This window comes from Miniopterus natalensis, chromosome X, assembly GCF_054644295.1.
Source record: "Miniopterus natalensis isolate mMinNat1 chromosome X, mMinNat1.hap1, whole genome shotgun sequence".
NCBI classification, from domain to species: Eukaryota; Metazoa; Chordata; class Mammalia; order Chiroptera; family Miniopteridae; genus Miniopterus; species Miniopterus natalensis.
In genome coordinates, this window is record NC_142103.1 from 67,089,746 (window position 1) to 67,114,238 (window position 24,493).

The 24,493-nt window shown below is 46.4% G+C and overlaps 2 long non-coding RNA genes and 1 other non-coding gene across 3 annotated transcripts; 1 reads left to right on the forward strand and 2 right to left on the reverse strand.

Annotated features, from left to right (window-relative positions):
• Nucleotides 1-1,112: 1,112 nt before the first annotated feature.
• On the reverse strand, nt 1,113-19,119 carry LOC107537961 (uncharacterized). Its single transcript, XR_001603275.2, has 3 exons — nt 19,102-19,119; nt 6,619-6,781; nt 1,113-1,334 (listed from the first exon to the last, which is right to left on the reverse strand). It is a non-coding gene; the product is annotated as an uncharacterized LOC107537961 (long non-coding RNA).
• On the forward strand, nt 9,830-9,956 carry LOC148090525 (small nucleolar RNA SNORA27). The gene has a single exon (XR_015713773.1). It is a non-coding gene; the product is annotated as a small nucleolar RNA SNORA27 (small nucleolar RNA).
• Nucleotides 19,120-19,150: 31 nt separating the features above from the next.
• On the reverse strand, nt 19,151-22,057 carry LOC107537962 (uncharacterized). Its single transcript, XR_001603276.1, has 3 exons — nt 22,021-22,057; nt 20,146-20,224; nt 19,151-19,219 (listed from the first exon to the last, which is right to left on the reverse strand). It is a non-coding gene; the product is annotated as an uncharacterized LOC107537962 (long non-coding RNA).
• Nucleotides 22,058-24,493: the final 2,436 nt, after the last annotated feature.

The window sequence follows — 24,493 nt, forward strand, 5'->3', positions numbered from 1 at the left end:
AGGTGCTGAGGAATATGGGTGGGTCTGAAGAGCTGGTTCAGCAAGGCCTGAAAAGCCTGTGGCCCAGGTGAGCCAGTGGTTTGTCCCAGCATTGCCTCCAGGCCCAAGACTAGGACCTCTGATCCTCAGACTGGGCCTTGGGTCCTGGGAGGGGAGACACTGGGATTTGGACATGCCTCTTTGTGCCTGGTATGGAAGAGTGAAGTCAGAGGCTGAGTTAAGGCTGCCCAGCCAAAGGCCATCTACTCATAGCCAACCAAAGTGGCTCCCAACATAGGCTCAGGTGGAACCAAGACCAAGCCTGACTGGGCCCTGAGTGAGAAGCAGGGACAGGACCCAAGGCTCCAAGGCACTGCTCGCAGTTCAGCAGAGGGTATCCAATGCCACTGCAGAACTAAGGGCTCCAGAGGTCACCAAAGCCAGTTATCACTCAGACCACTGGGTGCTGAGAGGCTGCTTTTATTGTGGAGGGGCCCAAGATAACCTTTGACATCTATAGCCTCTCTGGACCAGGCGCTCCATGAGCAGTCCACTCAGAAACTGTAGAGGAAACACCTACTAGCCTAGGAGGCACATTGCTAGCGGCAGCATGTTGAGGGTTCTCTCTAGAATGCCTCCTGCCCTCTGCCTGACTGGTTCTTACAAGTCTCTACTGGACTGGCAACCAGGCCAGGTGAAGTTCCCACTGTTCTCTCCCTTAGGCTCCCACTGTGCCTGCTCAGGGCCTCCTCCACTGATGACAGTTAGTCCAACATGCTTGGCTCTTGTATCTGCCTCCCTCCAGACTGAGGAGTCCTCCAAGACAAGGCCTGCTCAAAATCTCTCTGTGACCCCTGCATGCCAGCACAGGCACTGGCACCCTGGAACCTACCTCTTCCCATTCAACATTAGTGCTCCACAAAGCTGAGCTGAAGGGAATTGAAGGAAAGGCAGGGAGGCCTTGGGGGGTTAACCAGGGGAGTCCCCCACTGCTGTAGCCCACTGGCATGAGAATCTAGCAAAGAGAAAACAAATGACCCATGGCTAAAGGAATCCTCCAGGACCCAATTTCATGGTCTGGGAATAGGCCCTACCCAGCAGGCTTCTGGGGCCAAACTCTAGCACCTCCTCAGTCTAAATTTCCTCCTCCACTGTTTGAACTGAGTGAGGACATATAAGCCAGCACTCCCATTGTTCAGATAAGGGGCCAAAACTGAGGGAGAGGTGAGATTCGTTCAAGAAGAAAAACCTATTCATGAAAGAAAAGCTATTACAGTGACAAACCCCTCCTGGAGTCTTCTGTCCAGCTCTTTCTAGAAGCCTTTGGTCTTCTCAGTAACTCCCAGGTTCCTGTGCTGAGGAAAAGAGTGAACAGAATAGATTCAATGACATGGAAGCATAGATGAGACTGATGAATGTCAGAGGGATGGAGGAGGGCGGGTGGGTAGAGGGGGAGAGACTAACCAGAGAATTTATATGCATATATGCACAACCCAAGGACACGGACAATGGTGGGGAGAGGGACTGGGGAGGGGGAAGGGACGGGGTGGAATGAGCCATTAGGGAGAAAAAGGGACATCTATAATATTTTAAACAAAAATTAAAATTAAAAAAAAAAAAAGAGTGAGGGAAGGAAACTCACAGGAATGAAGCACTTGTTGGCCACTGGAGATCAGATGGGCACTGTTATAGGTTGCATTGTGTCCCCCAAAAAGATACCTGTGAATATGACCCGATTTGGAAATGGGGTCTTTGCAGATGTGATCAAGTTAAGATGAGGTAATTCAAATGGGCCCTAATGCAATATGATGGTGCCCTTGTAAGAAGAGAAAACAAAGACACAGACATGGGAGGAAACCATGTGGAGATGGAAGCACAAATTGGAGTGATGTGGCCATGAGCCAAGGGATGCCTGGGGTCACCAGAAGCTGGAAAAGGCAAGAATGATCCTCCCTTAGAGGCTTCTGAAGGAGTGGTCTTATTAACATCTTGATTTCAGACTCCTGGACTCCAGAACTGGAAGAGGATAAAGGTCTGTTGTTTTAAGCCCCCGAGTATATGGCACTTTATTGTGGTAGCCCCAAGACAATCCGACAGGCACTTTCACAAGCGTCTCCTAGTAGGCTCACAGCAAATCAGAGGCAGAGGCCTGCCCATCTTCCCATTCCAATGTCAGTCCCCTTGCACTGCCTCTCCTGGCCTGCTGCTTCCACCCAATTGTGAATAAACAGAACTCCTAGGCTTCAAAGCACTTTGGACATACTAATTAACTCTTGGTTAATTGAATGAAATAATGTGAAGCTCTAATGACATCATCTCCATTCTGTGCCCAGATCTAGCCACAAGCAAAGTCAGGTAACTGCTGGGCTATCAGCCTCTTCTTGTGGTAACATGTTGTGCCTTTCACAACCATTCCACGGAACATTGGTCAGGGAGGTCCCTTACCCCTCTCAGTTCCATGGGCTTCAGAATGGCCAGCTGTGGGGGACTCCTCAAGCACACACAACCCAAATGGTTTCTGTGATTAAGCGTATGTGTGTGCATGTGTGTGCATGTGTGTGTGTGTGTCTGTGTGTACCACATACCTCTGCACTGCCCCACATTGCTGAAACGGTTTACTGACAGCTCTAAACAAAAGTCTACAAAAACTCAGATGTACCTTCAAATATTCCACAGAATGACCCTCAGGACCTGTGTACCTCCTGCCTTGTAGAACCCAGAAGAAGAATTTCTCTGCCTTTTATGTTCAAGACCCTAGAGGGTGAGCAGAACTTGAATTGGGCAAGTAGCTGCTTACAGGGCCAAAGACAGGAGCCTGTCCCAAGTCAGAGTGGGGAGGGATTCAGAACAAGGCTTGCAGGTCATGGGCTGGAGCTGTCCTGACTGCACCAGGGTCCCTAGTAGATAGACAGTGCACAGGTTCAGGTGTGCAGAATCAGGGAACTGGGGTTGGAGTTCTGCCTTTGATTCTGCCATGAATGAACCTAGATGATAGCAACAGCCCTGTTCCAGGTCTCCCTGACTCCATTCACACTCCCCTTCATCCTCTACCCAATAGCCAGGGACTCTGAGCAACAAGCAGGTCTGCTATTACTCTCATCTGTGTGTCCCAGCAGGTGGGCTGGAACATTACCTGTGGTGCAAAAGCCATCATTGTTCAATAACAAAGGAAGGAAGGCCATCCCTGCTTAATTCTTTTCCAATATTTCAGATTATGAAAAACAAAACTCAGAATTTGGTGCTCTTGTGTGTGTTTGTAGTTGTAGTTCATTCTTCCTGGCTGTGGAGTATTATAGTACATGGAGACACCACAACTTACTTGTTCTGTCTACTCTGACAGGCACTGGGGCTACTTTGGACTATTATAAATAGTGCTATTGCTGTGTATGTCTTTGTTGAACATATACATGCAATTGTGTTGAGTGTATGCCTGTATGAGTTTCCTGGGGCTGCCATGACAAACTACCATGGTTTTTGGATGGCTTAAACAACAAAAATGCATTGTCTCCCAGTTCTGGATGCTGGAAGTCCAAGATCAAGGTGTTGGCAGGTTCAATTCCATCTGAGGCCTCTCTCCTTGGACTGTTGATAGTTATCTTCTCCCTGTGTCCTCATATGTTTTTTCTTTTCTGTGTGTCTGTGTCCTAATCTCTTCTTATAAAAAGTCATATTGGAGTAGGGCCCACTCCAGTGACTTCACTTTACCTTAATTACCTCTGTAAAGACCCTATCTGCAAATACAGTCACTTTCGGAGGTACAGGATGGGTAAAGACCTCAATATATGAATTTTAAAGGGACACAATTCAACTCATAACAATACCTGAAAGTGGGGGTGCTGGGTGACAAAACATGTATATTCCATTTTAACAGAGAAGGCCCGACTATATTCCAAAGTGGTTGTACCAATTTACTCTCCTCTCAGCAATGTATAAGAGTTCTGTTGCCCCCACATCCTTGCCAACAGTTGGTATTTTCTGTCTTTTTAATTTTAGATCTCATGGTTTTAATTTTTATTTTCCTGAGAACTAATGAGAATGAACACCTTTTCATATGTTAAACCATTTGGCTATGCTCTCTAGTGAAGTAGCTTTTACTCTCTTTTACTCTCATTCCTATCGGGTTATCTATCTTTCTTGTTGGTTTATAGTAACTGTTTATTTCTTTCTTTGCTTCTTTGCTATATTCTAGTTGAGTGTTTCATTGGAATTCTGTATTGAGAAGAGTTTCTACCACATTTGGGGTGCCCTTTCACTTTCTTAACATTGTGTTTGGATGAACACAATCTCTTCATTTTTATGTCAATTTATCAAATTTTCATTTTATAGGCATCACTTTTTAATGTTGTGTTTAAGAAATCTTTGACTACTCTAAGTTTACAGATATTCTCTTATGCTTTTCTTCAAAAAACTTTGTTGTTTTACCTTTTACCTTTAGATCTGGCTGTCCAGTCTGTCTGGAACTAATTTTGAGTATGATGTGATATGTAGTAGGGATCCATAGACATTATTTTTCATATGGATACCCAATTAAGTGATGTGTTCTTGGAAGGGCATCATCTAGATAACATTAATTTGGATTGACCAAAGTGATAACCAATTTCTTCCCTGTATAGTTACATTTTCCCCCTTATAACTAATAAGCAACCTTTAGGAGATACTTCAAAACCATGCAAATAATTTGCATAAAACCTACCCTCTCCACTAGATTTAGCATCCATTGATGATTTTTGCAATGATGATTGCAAACTGATAACAAAAATGTTTTTGCCCGGCTGGGAGTGGCTCAGTGGTTGAGTGTCAGCCTAGGATCCAGGCGATCAGGGTTCGATTCCTGGTCAGGGCACATGCCCGGGTTGTGGGCTCAATCAATGACTCTCTCATCATTGATGTTTCTATCTCTCTCTCTCCCTCTCCTTTCCTCTCTCTGAAATCAATAAAGATATATATATTTTTAAAAATGTTTTTAATGTCGTGTTACAGATATTTATTGGAAAGTCTGTCATTTTCCTACTGCCTTGCACTGTGGTACTAGCATTTCATTAGATCTTCAAATGCTTGCTTGTTAAACCTTCTATTTTAATAATAAATAATTGTACATGAGATACTTAGGGATGGCAAAAGACAGCGCAGATAGCATGCAAGTGACTAAAGGGCAGGCAGTGTTGACCTCCAACATGTCCTAGCTCTGTAGAGAGATATTCAATATCTTCCCCAGTTCAGCTCTCACCCACCTTCTTAGGTTCACCTATGGCAGATGTCTCCCAAATACTATTCCTTATCAGATACATACTATAAAAGAGCTACAGTTACAACGTTTAAGAAAATAAATGAAAATTTCAAAAAATATCAACAGGGAACAGGACTAAAATCATGTAGAGTATACCCTCTAACAAAAATGAAATTAAGCTACAAAGCTGGAAAATCTTGGTTTGTTTGGAAATTAAGTAACATGTTTCTAAATAGCTATAGGTCAAAAACCATAATGGAAAATTTAAAATATTTTTAATATTTTAATAAGGAAAATACTACATATCAAAATTTGTGGAATACAGTCAAGATCATGCTTAGAGGGAAATTTTAGCCATAAATGTATGTGGTTGAAAAAGAGAAAAGACTAAAATTAATGAGCTAAGTATCCCTCTCAAGAAATTAGAAAAAAAGGAGCAATTAATCTGAAGAAAAATAATGAATTAATAAAGATAAGGACAGAAATTAATGAAAAAGAAAAAATATGAGAGAGGATTGACAAAACCAAAATTTGTTCTTTGACAAGAACCCTTTAAAAATTCAGTCAGCAGTTAAAAGTGCCTCCCAACCTCATGATGGTCAATTTTATGTGCCAACTTGAGTAGATTATAGTCCCGTTACTCCATCAAACACTCTTCTAGGTGTTACTGTGAAGGTATTTTATAGATGTGATTAAAACCCATAATCAATTGACTTTAAGGGAGATTATCTTGGATAATCTAGGTGACCTTGATTCAATTCATTGAAAAGACTTGAGAGCAGAGCTGAGGCTTTCTTGAAGAAATTCCTCCTGTGGAAGGAATTTCCTCAGTTCCTGCGAGAGGGTTCCTGCCTGCCCTTCCTCACAGCCAGTGCTACAGATTTCAGACTTCTTAGCCAGCCCCCACCATCATGTAGCCGATTCCTGGCAACAAATCTCTTTATATGTCTTTTACTGATTCTGTTTCTCTGGTTGAACTCTGACTGATGCACCTCCCCCCAGACAAAACTTCCAGGCCCAGATGGTCTCAGTAGTGAATTCCACCAACCATTCAAGGAAAAGATTCCAGTCTTACAAAAAGAATATAATGTAGAGACTAGGAAAAGAAGGAAGGCTCCCTAATAGGAACAGAATGGAAAAGGAAAATGACAGACCAATCCCACTGATGAGCATAAATGCAAAAAGAAACGAAGCAAAACAAAAACCCAACAAAATATTAGCCAAGTGACCATAGGCAAAGAATGTTATATTAGAACTGAGGGTATTGGTGCAGGGGTGCAATTACAAACAAGTCTTGCAGAGCCAGTGGTATTAATGTAAGTGGTGAAATTCAATTTGAGAACAGTAGCACACCAACAGTCAAACTTTCTAATGAAATGCATTTTAAATCAGTGTGCACATCCTTCACTTACCTTCATATCTTTGGTATCTTAGACGCCTTCATGCCACAGGGCCCAAGGCTGAGAATCTGAGTTGAAGAAGGTTCTTGACCTCACATCTGCTTGCATTACTCTCCTGAAAATCCTCGCCTCACTTGGAAGTCACAGTCCTCAATCTTTGCAGCATACCTGATCTCTGGGGACATTTGTTAAAGATGTGAATTGTTAGACCTCATTTCTAAGCTGAGAATTAGGAGTTCTGCAGGAAGACCCTGGGCATGTGTATATTTCAAAAGTTCTCTCTGCATCTGGTGCCCTCTAGGGCTTTCAGAGCCAGGTAACTATGTCTTCTGGGGCAAGTTAGTTAGTTTCCTAAAAGGCTCTGGCTGCCTTGGACTGCTGTCCCAGCTCCGCCACTCCTCAGAAGATGACCTCATGGCTCTTAGCTTCAATGTCCTCATCTTGACCACTGTAGCATTCGGGCCTATAGCGGAGGAAAGGAGTCACTGCTTTTCTGGCTTCCAGGCAGGGCCCAGAATGTGCTGACAACCTGTGGCGAACAAGGGTGGATTCTCTTGGGCAGTTTGGGGTCCACAGGATCAGTTCTGCCTTGCTCATTCCCAGAAGCAGCAACACTTCTACCAGAGGGCTCAGCTGGAGCTGAGCCACCATCTCCCCCTGCCTCCTCACCAAAGACAGACAGGCATGGGGCATTTCCTGGAGGGGCTGGTGAGGTGTAGTCCTCACTTTCTTTGTAAGCAGTCAGATATTCAAAGTCAGGCTGCCCAAATGCAAGTCATCATCTGATCTGTTTAGAAATATGGAAATATAGATAAAAGCCAATCACATGCTTCTTTTTCAAATGTGGCATATTGTACAGATGTTTAAATTCTGGCATAAACAGTAGGTTGCATCAGTCTCTCGTATTTAAAGCTTCAGGATTCAAATAATTTAATTTTGACCAAAGGAAGAAAACCTCCTTACAAAACGGCAGGAAAAAGGGGACCAAGCCCCAAAGAGGATTTTCCTAGGACACTCACTAACTGAAGCACTTAGCATTGTGCCTGGCACATAGTAATCCTACAATAAACATCAGCCTCACTATTAGTATGACTAGCACGGCTCCCACAAACGCCCCCTGGTTCCTGATTCTGCATGTAACTGGTTAATTGAGCAGTCTGAACTCAGTGAGGTAATAGACATGGAGGTTAGGAGTCCAGGCTCTGTAACCAGACAGCGAGGCTCAAATCCACCACTTGCTAGCTGTGACTGTAGGCTTCAGTCTCCTCATATGTAACATGGGAATAATCATAATATTCACCTCACAGGGTGTTTTGAAGCTTATATTGCCACCTTTTGTATATCTTGGTGGAAGGTATCTGGCCACAACTGTTGCTGGCTGTCTTTAGACTGTAAGAGTATTTGATGTCTTGAGTTCTCAGCCAGGGGTTAGAAAACTACCTGGCTTTTAGTGGGAAAAAAATTGTTTGAGAATGGCTCTTGGTAACATTTTGAGAACAAGCAGGTCATACCCAGTGGGCATCCCGTTTCCCCTCTGCCATGCTCACTCTCCATGCTCAAGCTGGCTTAATAGGTTTATGTTTCTTGCTACCAGATGAGCCTTAACAAATGTAACTGCTATCACCTGACCTCTGACCCCTTCTTTGCAGGCTCTTTCCTCATGGAGCTGGGCAGAGCTTCTCCCTGGCCTTCCTTATCATTCTATATACACACCATGCCCTCTGTGGCCTTCGGGGGCCATCAAAAGCTGCCTCTGCCCCGACACACTTGGCCTCTGCCATGAACAGTCCCTCTGAGCCCCAGCCCCATAATATTCTGGTACTTTGGTTGTTACATGGGGCCCTCAGTCTCATTATCTTCCAAACCAATTTTATTATCTGCCCCTCAGACTGGATTCCTATCCCATCCCCTTTCTCAGTTATTTCCAATGGCTTCTCTAATTTCTGAATAAAACATTTGTTCAAGTAACTGAAGCAAGCAGGCTGCCTCTCTCTCTCTCTCTCTCTCTCTCTCTCTCTCTCTCTCTCTCTCTCTCTCTCTCTCATTCCCATTCTTTGTTCTAATGCACACCAAGCATCTGTCCTTCTCTCTAGGGATGGGCCAAACATTTTAACCCCTTTAGACAGAGGGAGCAGAGGGCTGGTGGGGGCCTCCCATGCCAAAGCTGGGAGTGGAAGCCAGGAAAAAGGGATATGAAAGTATGTCCCAGCCACATAGGAACATTTTTGTTGGTGCAAGAAACCTACATCAAAGTGGCCACAAGATGAGCTAATAGAAGGCAGACAAATGTGACTCCACATTTACTTAGCTTGATGTAGAGTTTTGACTTCACATGGAAGGAGCCCCACCCATGCCATTTTCCTGACCCCTTTTCCTCCTTCTCAAGCTCATGGAGCAGGAGCCATCCCCTTTTCAAGGTTGGTTTATGGCATTTGATATTCTTATCTCTATTTTAAAGCGCATGCTGGCCCTTCTCTCCTCCCCCCTACCTTTTCCCCTGGGGAAATATAATTTAAAAAAAGACATTTGTCTTAAAAAAAACTGAGTCCAACTTTTACATGTAGGAATAAGCTACAAAAAGCCTTGATCTGATGGTGGCATTTCACTGACAGCAGATTTCTTCCTTTCTTCACTCTCTGTCTCTCTTCCGTTTTGCAGTTATTAACAGAGCAATTCATGTCCCTTGTGTCCATAGCCAAGGGACCAAGACCTGTGACCTGAAGGAGCTCTTAGCCACCCCAAGACAACATGATTTCACCTTCCACCTCTGAGTCCTCCTTCTTTTGGACCTGAAGCTCAAGGAAGCATCTCCAGGCTCCCCTCCAGCCTACTCTTCCCAGGACCACCTCTTTCAATTTCTCCCCAATGCCCCTACCTCTCCCCATTAGCTCTCACCCCATCCCAGTGGCTCCTCTTCCTCTGACACTCGCTCTTCCCTCAGTAACTTGTTAAGCATCTTGGGCATTTTTGTCTCCCCTACCAGAGCCACCTGGGACATGGGCTTGGCACAAGGCAGGCACTTGGGACATATACGTGGGTTACCTGAAGCCTACCTCCAAGTGTCATTTCCTTCTGTCCTGTATCACAAGGAGAGGGGCAAGGGCTGGGGTTCAGAGAACACCTTCTGGGGTGACTTATATCATTTTATATAATTTCAATAGTTTGATAATTTTGACTTTTAAAATGTAAATTTAAAAAGCACAATTTAACCTGTTTTTAAAACACACTCCTTTTCAGTTTGTCAGTTGGACTTATGTCTCTGTTGGTTATTCAAGTGGGGCAAAGGAAATATCCTTTTAAAACTCAAGCAAACTGGCTGTTTGTCTTGTATCCTGTTAGAAGAAACAAATTGAAAAAGAAGAAAAAAAGAAATAAAACCACATATTTACTGGGCACCTACTTGTGAATAAATATTATTCTCACACAGATGTTAAGAGTGGCCCAATGCAGTAATCATGCAAGGAGAGCTAACAGCTGGCTCCTCTGCCATCCACAGTGTGATGGAGGTGGGAGGGTGCTATGAAGGGCCACGACTGGGTTTCAGTTTTTGTTTTGTGCTGCTGTTTTATTAAAGAGAAAGTATATATTCAAGAGAATGTCACCTCCAAGGTGTTCCTTAGGGAAGGACCCACTTGTCTAAGGAGACTGCCTTGGCCTAGAACCCAGCAGTGTGAGCCGAGCCCTGTGTGCCACCTGTTTGATGGACATGCTGGGCCACTGCAGATTGGACAGTGATTCTGGGTGACACCCAGTTGTCACCCTCTATCTTGAGTTTTGAAACCCGAGCATTTGCAAAATGTCATCTCCGTTTTCTTTCTATACTGGAGAGGATCGCATTCCATTGCTCCAGCATTTACTGAGTGCTTATTGTGTACCAGGACCCATGCCTGTTACAAAGAGGCAGGGGAGGAACGGTTGCTGGTTTCTGTCTTCTAGAGGTCACAGGCTGTGCGGGAGACAGAGGAAAACCACATGACGACCACATGATGTGCTCCTTGAAGAGAGCATGTATGTTGATGTGGCAGTCTCCGATTGCTCAGAGGGGCTATAGTGAGGAGAAAGCTCACCTTCAAGAAAGGTGGCCTTCAAGAAAAGCACAACTATAGACAGTTACATGTGCATCCAATCCCTGCCATGTGAAGTCTCTGTTCTAGATCAGATTAATTCTTTCTCAGTTCAGAGTGACCCCAGATTTTGCCATACGAGTTTGTTGTAGAAGAGTTCACTTTTGCCACCTCTACATTTTCTGATTTTGCAGACTTATTTCTTCTTATCTCTGACCTTTACAGACTTAAAAGTACTTTGTTAGAAACACAGGTTCATTATTGGAGTTTGCCACCTCTGACAGTGACTCAGCTCTTCGCTGTGTTAGTGGCTTCTCTCTGGGCCTTCTGGGGAGCTAGCCTCTCCTTCCAGCACAGAGAGTGGGGGAGCCCACAGCCACAGGCTTTGTGAGGGTGAGATATTACTCTTGGCTCAAGGCATCACCCAGGAGCAGGAGGAGCTCCCTCCCTGGCAGCCCAACTACTGGCCCTGGCTCTGCAGCTCAAAAGCTCCTCAGCCAGAGGAGGTCTGGCATGACTTGAGTGGGCTGCTTGTGAAGTCAGCAAGGGCTTCAGTGCAGCTTGGTGGGCTGGGTTGGGCTGGGCAGAAGCAGGGACTGGCAGGGGTTGACAGGGCTGGCTTGGGTGTTAACAATAGCTCTCTTTTCTTTTTTGTTTTCATTAGTGTGGTTTGTTTTATTATGAAAGTAATACTGTCATAAAAATTCAAAGAGTAGAGAATAGAATAAAGAAAAAACTCAAAGTACAAGTACCTTCCCACTCTGCCCACACAAACCCACTGCCTAGCAGCAGCTGCTCAAACCTATGTCATGTGAAACCTTCCAGATACTTTCTAGTATATACAAAGACAAACATAAGATGTATTTTTTTGAAACTCACTTTTAAAATAAAAAGATATGTACATTTAAAAAATCGAACATTACAGAAAAAATTTTTTAAAAAGAAAGTAAAAGTAACTCAAAATCCATCTCTTAAAGATAACAAGTGTTAACATTCTTGGAGGTATTTCTCAATGCCTTTGGACAATTTTACAGAAATGAAGTCATGCTATACATGCTGTCACATATCTTATATAAACTGTTTTCCCCCCTTGTTTAACAATATATCATAGGTACTTCCCATGTCTAACTAGAGACCTATAATCATCATCTTGATCAGCTGCATATTACCCTGTTGTAAATTTTGAACATACCTAATGATAAAAACCTAGACTGTTACCAGTTTTTTTTTAAAAAAAAAATTATTGATTTTTAGGGAGAGGGAAAGAGAGAGAGGGAAACATTGATGTGAGAGTGGAGTATCGATTGGCTGCTTCCTGCACGCCCCTACGGGGGATCAAGCCCACAACCTGGGCATGTGCCCTGACCGGGAATCAAACCGGCAACACTTCAGTGCATGAGACAATGCCCAATCAACTGAGCCACACTGGCCAGGCCATTACTAGTTTTTAATATCATAAAAAAAAAAAATGCAATGAGCATACTAGTACTCTCACCTACCCTATGCAGTTGCCACTTGAGCAAAAATTCTAGTAGTACAACTCAAAACTGTAATGAGCTAAGACTTTGCATCCACTACATTGGCAACAGTAACACCTTTAACAACATCAAGTGTTGGAAAGGATGTGGAGCACTGAGCTTTCTCACACATTGCTGACAGGAAAGATAATAAATGTTCTGTTATCAGTTTGAACATGCATATACCCTATGACCCAGCCTTTCTACTCCTGGGTATCATATACCCTTAGAATTGTGGATCTCCAAGTGTGATTTCCCCACAAGTAGCATTAACATCAGCTAGGATCTTGTAAGAAATGCAAATGATTTCTAAAGAAATCAGAAACCCTGGGAGTGAGGTCCAGCACTATAACAAGCCCTCCAGGGATTCTGATGCCCACCAAAGTTTTAGAACCATTCATCTAGAGAATTTCTTGCCCATGTGGTCAGGAGATGTGTACAAGAATGTTCAGAGCAGTGTTGTTAACAGCAACACAGCCCGGCCGGGCGTGGCTCAGTGGTTGAGCGTCAACCTAGGATCCGGGCAATTGGGGTTTGATTCCCAGTCAGGGCACATGCCCGGGTTGCGGGCTCGATCCCCAATGACACTCTCATCATTGATGTTTCTGTCTGTCTGTCTGTCTGTCTGTTTCTCTCTCTCTCTCTCTCTCTCTCTCTCTCTCTCTCTCTCCTTTCCTCTCTCTGAAATCAATAAAGATATATTTTTTAAAAAACAACAACAACAAAAACCAGCAACACAATTAGAAATTCACCAATTAGTGTAGTTGGGGAGAAGTGGGGAGATTTCTGGATTTATTGGGAAAGTGGGGCTGGAGGATTTTCTGACAGATAGGACGTGAGGAATGAGAGAAAGTGAAGAGTCGAGGATCACACCAAGGTTTTTGGCCCAAGCCACTTAGAAGGATATGTGGCTATCAACTTTAGTGGGACAGCTGCAGGAAGAATGGGTTTGGAAGGGATGATAAGGAGTTTGGTTTAGAGCACCAAGTACAATGCCTAATAAGTGTGCACTTGGAGATACTGAATAGGCCTTGGAATATAGGAGTCTGAAATTCAGGGGAAAAGCCTGCATTGAAGATATATGTTCGGGTGTCACCAGCCTTCAAATGGTATTTAAAGACAGGAGATGGATAGAAATCACCATGGAAATCAGTATCATAGAGAGGAGTTCCAAGGACTTAGCTCCAGGTCCCTCCAAAGTTAAGAGTTGTACGAGTTTCGGACAATGAGAAGGGGCCAAAGGAGACTTAAAAGGGGCCAGTGAGATAGGAGGGAAAGCAGAAGAGTGAGGTGTCCTGGAAGCCAACGGAAAAGTGTTTCCAGAAGGAATATTTCTTATGTCAAATGCTGCTGACATGTCCAGTAAAATGATAAAACTGATAGTTGGATTTAATACGATGGAGAGTACTGGAGGCATTGGCAAGAACCATTTCTGTTGTATGCTGGAAGAGATTAAAAATAAAGAAAAATTAGAGACAAGGAGCGTAGATAATTTTCTTCAGGATTGTTACTGAGAAGGGGAGAAAGGAAATAAATAGAGAGTAGCTGGAAGGGAAGATGGGATCAAGAAAAAAGATTTTTTATGGTGGGAAGAATTATGGAATGATCCAACCAAGAGGAAATCATTGATGACTCAAGAGAAAGGGGAAAATGTTAGCTGGATGTCCCTGAGTAGATGGCAAGAGCTGGGATCAAGGACACAAGCAAAGAAATTGACTTTTCATCCCAAGCCAAGACAGGTCATCCCAAGTACCAAGACTGAAGATGAAAGGCATCGATAATGGTGCTGACTGGTGGATAGATGTTTATATGCATCCCATTTTATATACTATACATGTATACCATTTATATATCAGAAAATAAAAATAATTTTTAAATGTCAGTATTGCTGGGTCAAAGGAAGTCCTCATTTTGTTATTTATTTTGCCATCCCAGAAAGGTCACAGCAATTAATACTACCACCCTTATGGCCCCTAGGACATGAAAGTGACCATTTTCCCGCACCTGAGGTAAGCCAGGTTTTGCAGACCCATTTTAACTTTTGCATATGTGATGGAGTGGTGGGAATAGCTGCATTTCCTTCATCTATTAATGGGCTTCAGCAAGTCTTCGTTTGTAAATTGTCTGTTCCCTTCTTTGCCAGCCAATTTTCCCCTTGCTTGCTTTGAAAGGAGCCCTTTTTTTATTTTAGGAAGATTAAGCCTTTGGCTGTCATATGTGGTACAAATAACTCTTCCTCATTTGTCATTTGTCTAACGACAATTATGGTGGGTTTTGCCATACAGAAGTTTTTAATTTCTCTGTCTTTTCTTTTATGGTTTCTGGTTTTTATGACATACTCAGAAAGGCTGTCCCCACCCCAAGATTCCTCCTAGTACTTTTATAGTTTTATTTTATTTTTTTACATTAAATTTCTGAACCATCTGGAGTTTATTTCTGTGTGGAGTGTGAGGTAGGAAATCCAGGTGTTTTCCCCCACAAGGCCAGTCATTCCAACATCATCTATTGAATGGTGCACTTCTAATCCACTGATATGAAATGTTACCTTGCTTGGCCGATGTTGGCTCAGTGGTTGAGCATAAACCTATGGACCAGGCGGGTGGTAATGGTTCAATTCCTGGTCAGGGCACATATTGGGGTTGTAGGCTCGATTCCTGGTGGGGGACATGCCAGAAGGAGCCAATTGATGATTATCTCTCATCACTGATGTTTCTATATCTCTCTCCCTCTCTCTTCCTCTCACTGGAATCAATAAAAAAAACATTTTTTAAAAAAAAGAAATGTTACCTTGATCATACACTGCATTTGAAATTAATTTTTATTCTTTCTTTTATTCATTTTGCAAGTATTCCTTGTGTGTCCACCCAGGCACCATCCCAGATACTTGGGGGAGTGGGAAAGCATGAGATGTGTTTCCTACATGTAGGAGGAAGGAAAGAGAGAAGCAAGAGACAGTGACTATGTAGGGTAATGAGTGCTGAGGCAAAAATGCAGCCCAGAAAGAGACACTTAAGTAGGTCTTGGTGCTTAGGGATGACTTCCTGCTAGACGCATGAGTATAGTAGGAGTTAACCAAGGCGAGAGACCTCAGTCAACAGTAAGGTTTGGAGACAAAGAACAAGGCTTGTATGGGAATCAGCAAGAAGTCCAGTATGGCTTCAGTGTGCTGGGAGCTTGGAGCTTGAGAGTTCAGACAAGAGACAAGATCCACAGCAGCCACCAGACCTAGACAGGGAGAAGGAAAGAGGAATCTCAGATGGCACCCCAGTTTCCAGTTTGGACTGCTGGGTGAATGGAGTTACCTTATTGCTCAGACAGAGAACACAAGGGGAGATTGTTCTGGCTGATTCGTGGAGAGTAGATGCAGCTGGGCAAGAGTGGAAGCCAGGAGACCAGGGAGGAGGTGAAAGAGGATACTGGCTTGAACTAGGATAGTGGTGGCAGTGGAAGTGGGCAGAAATAGTCAAGATATATTTTGGAGGGAGAGCTGCAATCAAGACTTGCTGATTAATTGGATGTGAGAGATGAGGGAAAGAAAGAAAATCAAGTTAACCACGTAGGCCTTTGGCCTGCACACCTGGGAAGTGCCACTGATGGAGAAGAGGGAGACTTAAAGAACAAGTTTTGAGGGTGTAGGGTGGGAACAAGAGCTTTGTTTGAACATGTTTAGTTTGAGTTGACTCTTAGACATTGTAAGGGAAGAAAAAAGTTTCCTTAATCCTCTTAGGGTCCCTGGCTGGGTCTGAATATTAGACTGACAAAGACAAATTAATAGGAGAAAAGCATACACATTTAATATGTTTTACATGACATGGGAGCTTTCAAAAGAAAATGAAGACCTGGCCCCCAAATAAATGATTAAACCTGAGTGTTTTTATACTAGACTTGATGAAGCGTGTAAAGTCATGAAATGATATGATAGGACAAAGATATTGAGCTAAATATAGTCAGCTGCAGGAAACTTAGCAAGGCCTGTTTGTTCAGATCCTTCTTGGCTTCCCCCATCTTCCCTTGGAAATAAGGATGCTCTTTCCTCTGGGTATAGGGAGTACACCCTTCACATGAGGATCTATGACCTGTCAGGAAATATGGTGGAGTTGAGTGGAGGTCACAGAGACCTTCTTGCTTCTGCTATTTTCTCAAACTCCATCTTAAAATATTCAATATGCCAAGGTGCCATGTTTTGGGGTAGCATGTCCTGCACCCCATCAACATCTGTGTAACAAGCTCTATCCTAAGTACCTCTGTGTGCTATCCCATGTAACCTTGACAACATCCACCTCAGGAGGAAGATGCTGGTAGTCTCATCTCTATTGTACAGGTGAGAAATGGAAACCCAGAGAGGGTGAGTAATTTTTCCAAGTCACACCACTATTAATTGGCACAGTCGGGATTTGCACCCAGGCAGTCTGATTCCAGAGTCTGTGCTCCTAATCTTCAATATGTCCAGATAAGTGGAGTGTCAGGGAAGCCAAGAGAAGTATGTTTTTCCAGAATGAAGGAGTAATTTATCAACTGTGGTTAAGAGGGCAAAGATGTGAGTATTGGGTTTGGCAACATGGAGATCACTCACTGGTAACCTTGACAAGAGCAATTTTAAGGGAGTGTTGGGGTTGAAATCCTAATGGAAATGTGTTTACAAGAGAATAGGGAAGAAGTAGAGACAGTGAATCTAGACCACTTTTTTTTTTTTTTTAATCCTCACCCAAGGATATTTTTTCCATTGCTTTTCAGAGAGAGTAGAAGGGGGAGAGAGAGAGAGGGAGGAGAGACAAACATCAATGTGAGAGAGACACATCGATTGGTTGCCTCTCGTAAGCGTCCCGACCAGGGTGGGGATGGAGCCTGCAACTGAGGTCCGTGCCTTTGGCCAGGATCGAACCCGGGACCCTTCAGTCTGTGGGCCGATGCTCTAACCACTGAGCAAACCAGCTAGGGCTAGACCACTCTTTCATGGAGTTTTGCTCAGTAGAGGAACAGAGAAATGAGACACTAACTGGAGGTGGGAGTCAGGTCAAGTGAGATTCTTTTTTTTAATGTTGACAGGCATGCTCCAAAAGAAATGGATGTTCTTATGATGCAGAAGAGAAAGGGGGAAGTCCTTGTGAAGTTGAGAAGGGGTGAAATTCAGGAATTTATATTGGCATCACTCTGCACAGTTGTGTGACCCCTGCCAGCACTGTCTTCACTATGAGGTAAGCATGAAGAAAGCAGATGTTTAAAATTGTCCAGATTTGGTGCTGTATCAGGTGGAGGTGACAGGAACAGTGGAGCAAGGGAGATTAAGATGTTGACAAAAGAGATAATGAAGTGATGGGCCATTGATTCTAAGCTGGATAAGGAGGGAAGTGAAGAGAAGAAGGGGCTAATGAATGGGAAGGAAGTAGATGAGACAGCAGATGGGAGGTCCCCATGAGCTGGAAAGACAGTTGTCACTACCTTTCATTGGGAAATAGTTGGACAAACCCACTAGAAAAAGAGGAAGCAGGGGTCAGAAGGTGGAAGGCTTGTGATAGACATTCCAGAGGTGTTGACAGGATGGAGGCTCTACCTGTAGGAAGACGTGGCTGCAGTGTAGTTGACAAGATCTTCAGAGATGTCAAGGTCAAAGAACTAGGAGGCCTGAGGGTTGGAATGGATGATCCACAGGCATAGATGCTGAAGTCACACACTCACTACTCCACATCATTGCTATCCTGCCCCATCCCTCCCAGTCACCTCCTCACATTCAGTGAAGTATGGATGGAAAGGAAGAATGAGCCAGGTATGAAGATTTGCCTGAATGTTGGATGTGTTAGTAAGTTAGCCTGAGCCTCGAAGAAGGTGAGTTTTTCATCCAATGGCAGACTAGTCTATCTGAGGTAGGTGGGGTGTGAGAAAAGGAAGAACCTCCCTTGGGTGAGGCTGTAGGGGTATCTTGCTTAGTGGAGGGAGTTCAGCTTCAGTTAAGGAAGAAGCGGAGAGTTTCCCTCTAAGGAGAAAGAGAACAGTTAGAGTGCTTCTGTCCACCAGAACTTTCTGTGATGATGGAAATATTCTCTATCTGTGCTGTGCCACATGGGGGCTATTGAGCACTTAAAATGTGACTATTGTGACTGAGGCACTGAATTTTCAATTTTATTTAGTTGTAATTCATTTAAATTTAAAGTCACATGTGGCCAGTGGCAACTATAATGGCCAGTAGAGCTCTAGAGATATGTGCTGGTTAGGGAGCTGTAGTCCTCAAGGTCCCAACAGGGCAGGTAGGGGAGGAAGGGGAATGGAGGAGGGCACAATGTCAGAGAACCTAGAGCTATTTTGTTGAGTTCATAGTCCCTAAATACAGGTTACTGGGGCCAAGAGGGATGGGCAGGGCCCAGGTGATGAGAGCCATCCCTTCCCTCTATGCTGAGATTTGAATTTCCACCAAGGAAGGACTTTGGCCAGCAGCCCTTTGTCCTGCTCAGATGGACAAGGAGGCAGAATCTGAACTGCTCTCCCCTCCAGCCTCTCAAAGGCTGGCCTCCTTGAGGAAATCAAGGCAGCTGAGCACCCAGGTAGGGAGGTTTCCAGAAAAGACTAATAGAGAAGCATACATCCTGCAAGAGGTAAATCACAGTAACCTGGCTCTCCTGTGCATTTCCCTTTCCCAGGTAAGCATTTCCCAAGTGCAAGGGCAATGCTTAACCATAAGGAACAAATCAGCAACTCTCATAGTTGGACAGACTCTCAGGTTGTTGTGGCCTCAGCTTTCCCAGCCAGCAGTTTTGCCAAGCCAGGCTTAGCAGGGCCCCTGAGTAAGAACTCCCTCCCTCTCCGGACAGATCTAACTGTTCAGAAGTCCATTTTCCCATGTGGCCTGCATCCCCCTGCCAGGTCTCCCAACCCAGGGCCCCAGTCAATTCTTGGGGTGCCACATAGACCCCAATACTCACTCAGGCTTCCTGTTTCTTCAGCAGGTGTTGGCTTCCACACCTTTTCTCTTCTGGGCCTGGGCTCACAATGCCTAGTGGGCATCAGTCTTACCAGAAGGTACAGGAGCTGGAGCTGCTTCTGAGACAGCAGAGGGGCCTCTTAGGAGCAGGGCTTGGGCCCAACTTGGGCATGGCTTGCAGCAGGGCCAGTGGATTCCCCAGGCTGCTGACAGCCTAGACCCTCAGTATGGCCCCTTGGCAGGAGTGGCTGAGCTCCAGGGATGAGGGGGTGCTGGGCAGAGAGCCTACTGTCTCCTCCTCATGACTTCCCTTCCTCCTTATCCCAGGAGCCTCTGTGCCGGCCAACTGTACTAAAACTCCGGAAAACCATGGCGGGGAGGTTTTCCAATTAGAACATTCTTTTTCCGATCTGTGGATGATTCTTAAAGCAGCAAAAAGCCATTCTTCAGGGCATATGGGGATTATCTGCCAGCGGGGCCTTGGCTCGGCCTGTGCACTCGTCCTCTAGAGGCCTGGCCTGGGGCTGCTTCACAGCCAAAGACAAAAAAGGCAGTCTGCATTCTGGGCCATCAGGTCACACAGGCCAAAACTGATGGTGGAGTAGTTCCTGGACTTATTCAAAGTAGTAGATTCAAAAGGCAGTGGGGAATTCAGGCTGCTCGAGTAGGAGATGTCCCAGTGGCCAGGGAGCTCTGCCTGCATGATCTCCCTGCTCTCAGTGGAGCCACTGTCCACAGAGCACGGATTCATCCCCTTGGAGATGAACTGGTCTGCCTTCCCCACCAGACTGAGAGCTGCTTCAAGGAAAGACTGGGGGTGCAGTGTGTTGAGGGAAGGAGGTCCAAAGGGAACATTTGGTGCCAGGGAGGGGGTCCAGCCCCTTAGCTAGAAGTTCAGGCTGAAGGTGGGGCATGGGGGAGAGGCTAAATGCAAGACCAGAAAGGCAGGGTCTCACTTCATGTGCTGACCCTGCAGGTTGGGGTCTCTATAGGGGCCACTGTGGGTGTAGCCACACTTGGGGACCCCTGCCCCCACGAGACCCACCTTACTTGGAGCTGGTGGAGTCACCCAGCAAGTGGAAACCAGTTGAAGAGCTTAGAAGGATGAGGTGACAGGGCGGGCCCTGGAAGGGAGGGAAAGAAAGGATTAGGGTGCAAACAGAAGCCCAGCCCTTCCCACACATGAACCTGAGCACCCAGGCTGGGTGGGGGTTCCATTCAGAACAATTGAAGCCCTGGTTTTAGTCCCAGCTATGCCTCAGACTGACTGTGTGGTCCCAGCTTGATGCCATCCCTCTCTGGGCCTCTGTTTCCCAATTTGCACAATGGCAGAGTTTGGGTCAGTTGTTCATCTCCAGTCCCTTCTGATGTGGGGAGACTCTGCCTGGGTTGGCTTTGGGGCCTGACAGCTTTCAGTATCCCATCCATCATCCCCTTCCCTAGCTTGGGAACTCTTCAGCTACACTGGCATGCTTGAGTTTTGTTCCCAGCTCTGGAGATCAGAGGGGCCTGTGTGGATCTTACAAGCACTGCTTGGGGAGTTCTTTCCAAATAGCCATCTATCCCTGTACTATCTGCTTGCTTCAACCTGGCCTCTCAGAAAATCTGTTTCCATTGTATGCTCATGGGTCATGGCTCCACTTGGCATAGGGGACCTCTTCACTCCTCCCTCCACCTTCCAGACCTCTTGCCTACCCAGGCAGCCAAGCCTGGCTCCATCCTTAAGCCCACCCTACTTAGAAGCAGCACCTGAGGGCCTTCATGTCAGTGGGGAGACTGCCTGAGCTGCGGGCTTCAGGAGGACTCTACCAGAGTCTGGCCAGCCTTGGAGCTGGAGAAAGGGGCCAAGGTACAAGAGGAGCTGAGAGTAGAGAGGGATGGGGCCAAGCTCAAGCCAGGCAAGAGTAGATAGAGCCTAGGCTGGGGGCAGCCAGTAACCACCAGGGTCTTGGCCCTCAAGTTCTAGGCCAAGGAAAAGTTTATGAAGGAGCCAATGTTGCAGCTGAGAATGGGCAGGAGGTCACCATTAAGTGAACATCTTGTGTAGGGGCCTGGTAGTATGAGAGCAGTTGGTGTATCTGGGTCCAGGTGCCTGAGGGCAAGGAGTCAAAGAGGAGGCTAGTAAAGTTGGCAGAGGCCCTGAAGCTTGGATGAGGTGGCTGGAGGTGGCTCTGGCAGGGGTGGGGGCATTCTGCTGGGGCAGTGAACAGGTGGGCAGGGCAGGGCAAGGCAGGGTGGGGCAAAGCAGTTACTGTTCGAGTCAAACCCGTTTGCAAGTGAGATCAGCTGCAAGGCCTGGCAGACTAGCAGGAATGGAGGAGTTGAGGAAAGGCTGGTCCCTTTGGCTGGGGCTGCCGTGGTGGCTCTGGCCTGGGCAAAGCTGAATCACCTGGGTCGTGGGAAGAGCTTGAAGGCCTGGGACAACCCAGGGAATGCCCCCCCCCCCCAATGACTGGCCATTGGTTGCTTTGGACACCACTCTTGCTTGTGCTTTCTAGCTGGCCCACCCAGACTTAGGGCTTTGGAGAGAACTTGCCCATTCCCAGTGGTGGCCTTGGGAGGGAAAGGCCACCCTCTTTCTCATCCCTGCATCAAATCCATCACTGTGTCCTTTATATTCTATCTCTTTAAGCTAGGGGCTCTTGAAGGGGAAGGGGGCCCAGAGAGGGGATGTGACACACCCTAGGTCATATAGTAACTCTGTTTAGGAGCTAGGATGCCAAGCCAAATACATCCACAGCCACCAGAAGCCCAATGGGGGAGGAGGGGCAGGAAGGTGTTAGATGCTGGCCACCAGACTGGAAGCAGAAAAATGCTTGTTGGCAAGAGACAGAGATGAACTGAAATGACTTTATATACAATTCCCCCATCTTTACCCCCCACACATATTCATGCAGACACAGGGTCACCTCCTCCCTACCTGATAAAGCCCAGGAAGAGAAGGATGAGGACAGCTTCCAGAATCTCAATCACCCCTCAGTCTTCTTCTGCAAATCCCCTCTGACGCCCTGTGCTGGTCTCCATGCCCCAGTGATGACTCAAACTGGGCTCTGCCCTCTCAGAGCTCACCATCTAGAACAAGAAAGGTTGGTGGCCACTATGCTAGATCGATGTTATCAGGAAACTAGAGAAACACACAGAAGGAAGTGATCAACTCGACTGAGTGGCCTGTGCAGTCAGGGAAGGGTTGTGGACACTTGAGAGAAGTTTTGTGGAATGACTAAGAGTTCAGTAGTCACAAGGAGACAAAGGACGTTCTAGGGAGTCTGAGTGTCAAGAGTAAATGCCCCAAGGAGACAGTACTTGTGATACATTCCAAAGGCAGAAGGAGGCCAGTGTGGCTGGAGCATAGTGAATCTAGGGGGAGAGTGGCTGGACCTGCAAAGAGGTCCCCTTGGGCCTCTGAAAGAGTTTGGCTTTTATCCTGAGAGTGATGGGAAGCCATCAAAGAGCTGTAAGCAGGGAGCAGTGGGTAACTATTTAGGAGACTTCTGTGTGGAGACTAATAGGAAGGAAGGCGAGATCAGAGGCAGAGAGACCAGCGAGGGTGATAGCAGTGGGTGTGGAGAGAAATGCATGGATTGGGAGGCCATTTGGGACATAGTCTTGGGCTGGATGAAGGAGAACCTGTTGGTCCATCTTTTTGGTTCTGTCATTCTAATAGGGCAACTCTTGACCAACTTTGCTGTCTCTTAGATTGGTTTAACTATACCTTGCCTGGGAAGCCTCCCACCCTACCCCCTCCACACACACACAGGTAGGGTTAGAGGCTTCTTTTGATGTTCTTTCCATCCTAACCACACACACCCCATGCCCAGTGCCTTGCACATAGCAAATACTCAGTAAGCTTAACTAAATGACACACAAGTTCAAAAAGCACGAATGGATGGCACTGATCAAACTGCACTAGCCTCTTGTGTTTGAATGTGTCTCCCTGCCCAGCCTGTGAGGTGGCCCCAAGTCCCTCCAGGATGGCCTTCCAATATGAGAACTTCCCCATTGTGGCCTCACTTTCTTCTCCTTCTTCTTAGCCTCTGGGACTTCCTGAATGACCTCAACCGGCACCCCACCCCCACCCCCACCCCCACCTCCACCCCCGTCCCTCTCCCAGCCCCTGTCTGGGATCTCCATCTGTAAAATGGATCTAGGAATAGTAGTTCTCACAGAATTAACCTGCAGCGTCTGTGGAAGTCATTGGCCTCAAGCAGGGGCCAGATCACATCGGGTGCGGGCAGACGTGCAACTAGGCAGCTGGAGCCCTTCAAGTGGCGGAGGCCTCCCAAGTCCCAGGCAGCGAGACTGGAGGAATTTGCCTGGAAGTTTTCCACCGCGGCAGAGCCTTCTGGAGCTCGCTCAGGGCTCGGTGCGGGGCCCCGGCCTTGATTTCTCCAGCAGCCTCGCAGGGCGGGTCTGGGAAGGCGCGGGCGGGCCAGGACACTGGCGGGAGAATGTGCGGAATGTGCCAGGCCCATCTACCTACCCCAGGAGAGGGCAGAAGAAAGGGGCCGGCCAAGGGGAGGGGCGAGGGGCGAAGCTCTGGGCGCCAGAGAAAACCTGTTTGTTCTCCTTCGGGCGGAGCCCAGTCCGTGTCTTCTCACCGCCCTGCGCCCTGCGCCCAGCGCTCGCCGCCCTGCCTAGCCGAGAGAGCCCTCACCCAACCTTCACCGGACCCTCCGCCGGCTACGCGAGCCTGGCACCTGTGCAAGGTAGGGCTGTCGAGTCGCCGTCAGGGCAGCCCGGCAGAGGTGGCAGAGGGCACCGGGCCCCTGCCCAGCCGGGTGACAGGGACAACTCCAAGCCTCAGTTTTCCCATCCATAATCTTAATCCCTCCTGGGCTTCCACTGGGGAGGCAGTGCACCTGGTTTTCTGTTTTTCACTGTGAGCAAAGAGACTGAGAAAGCAAAGAAGGCTGGCCTGGTTCCTTTGCCCCTGCTCTTTCTGTAAGAGAGGGTTTGATTGTTAGCAAATGGCCTGCCGCCAAGGTGCTCTGAGAATTAATTGCAGGCCTAAGAGTCAGGGAATCTCAAATCAACTAGTTCACCTTTGTCCATTTTATAGATGAGGAAACAGACTTAGAGTAGGGAGCTCACAGGTTGCTTGTGATGAGCATGTGCTGGGGACCAGGCAGTCTCCTGGAGGGCCACCGGGAAAATAGCTGCTCAGACAGAAGATGCGGAATCAAGTGTCACTGGGTGTTATTGATGGGATCTGCAGCCAGCAGACTCTGTGGCTGGATTGTTTTGATGGAGACAAGGGGAGAAAAAAGTCTGTCCTTTGGAAAAACAAAGTGATACATTGCCTCAAAAAGAGTGAAAGCTCAGCTTCTCCCTCTGTCCATTCTCTGCTACTTCCAAGCTGGGAGTATCTGGGCAGCTCCATCAGTCCAAGGGGC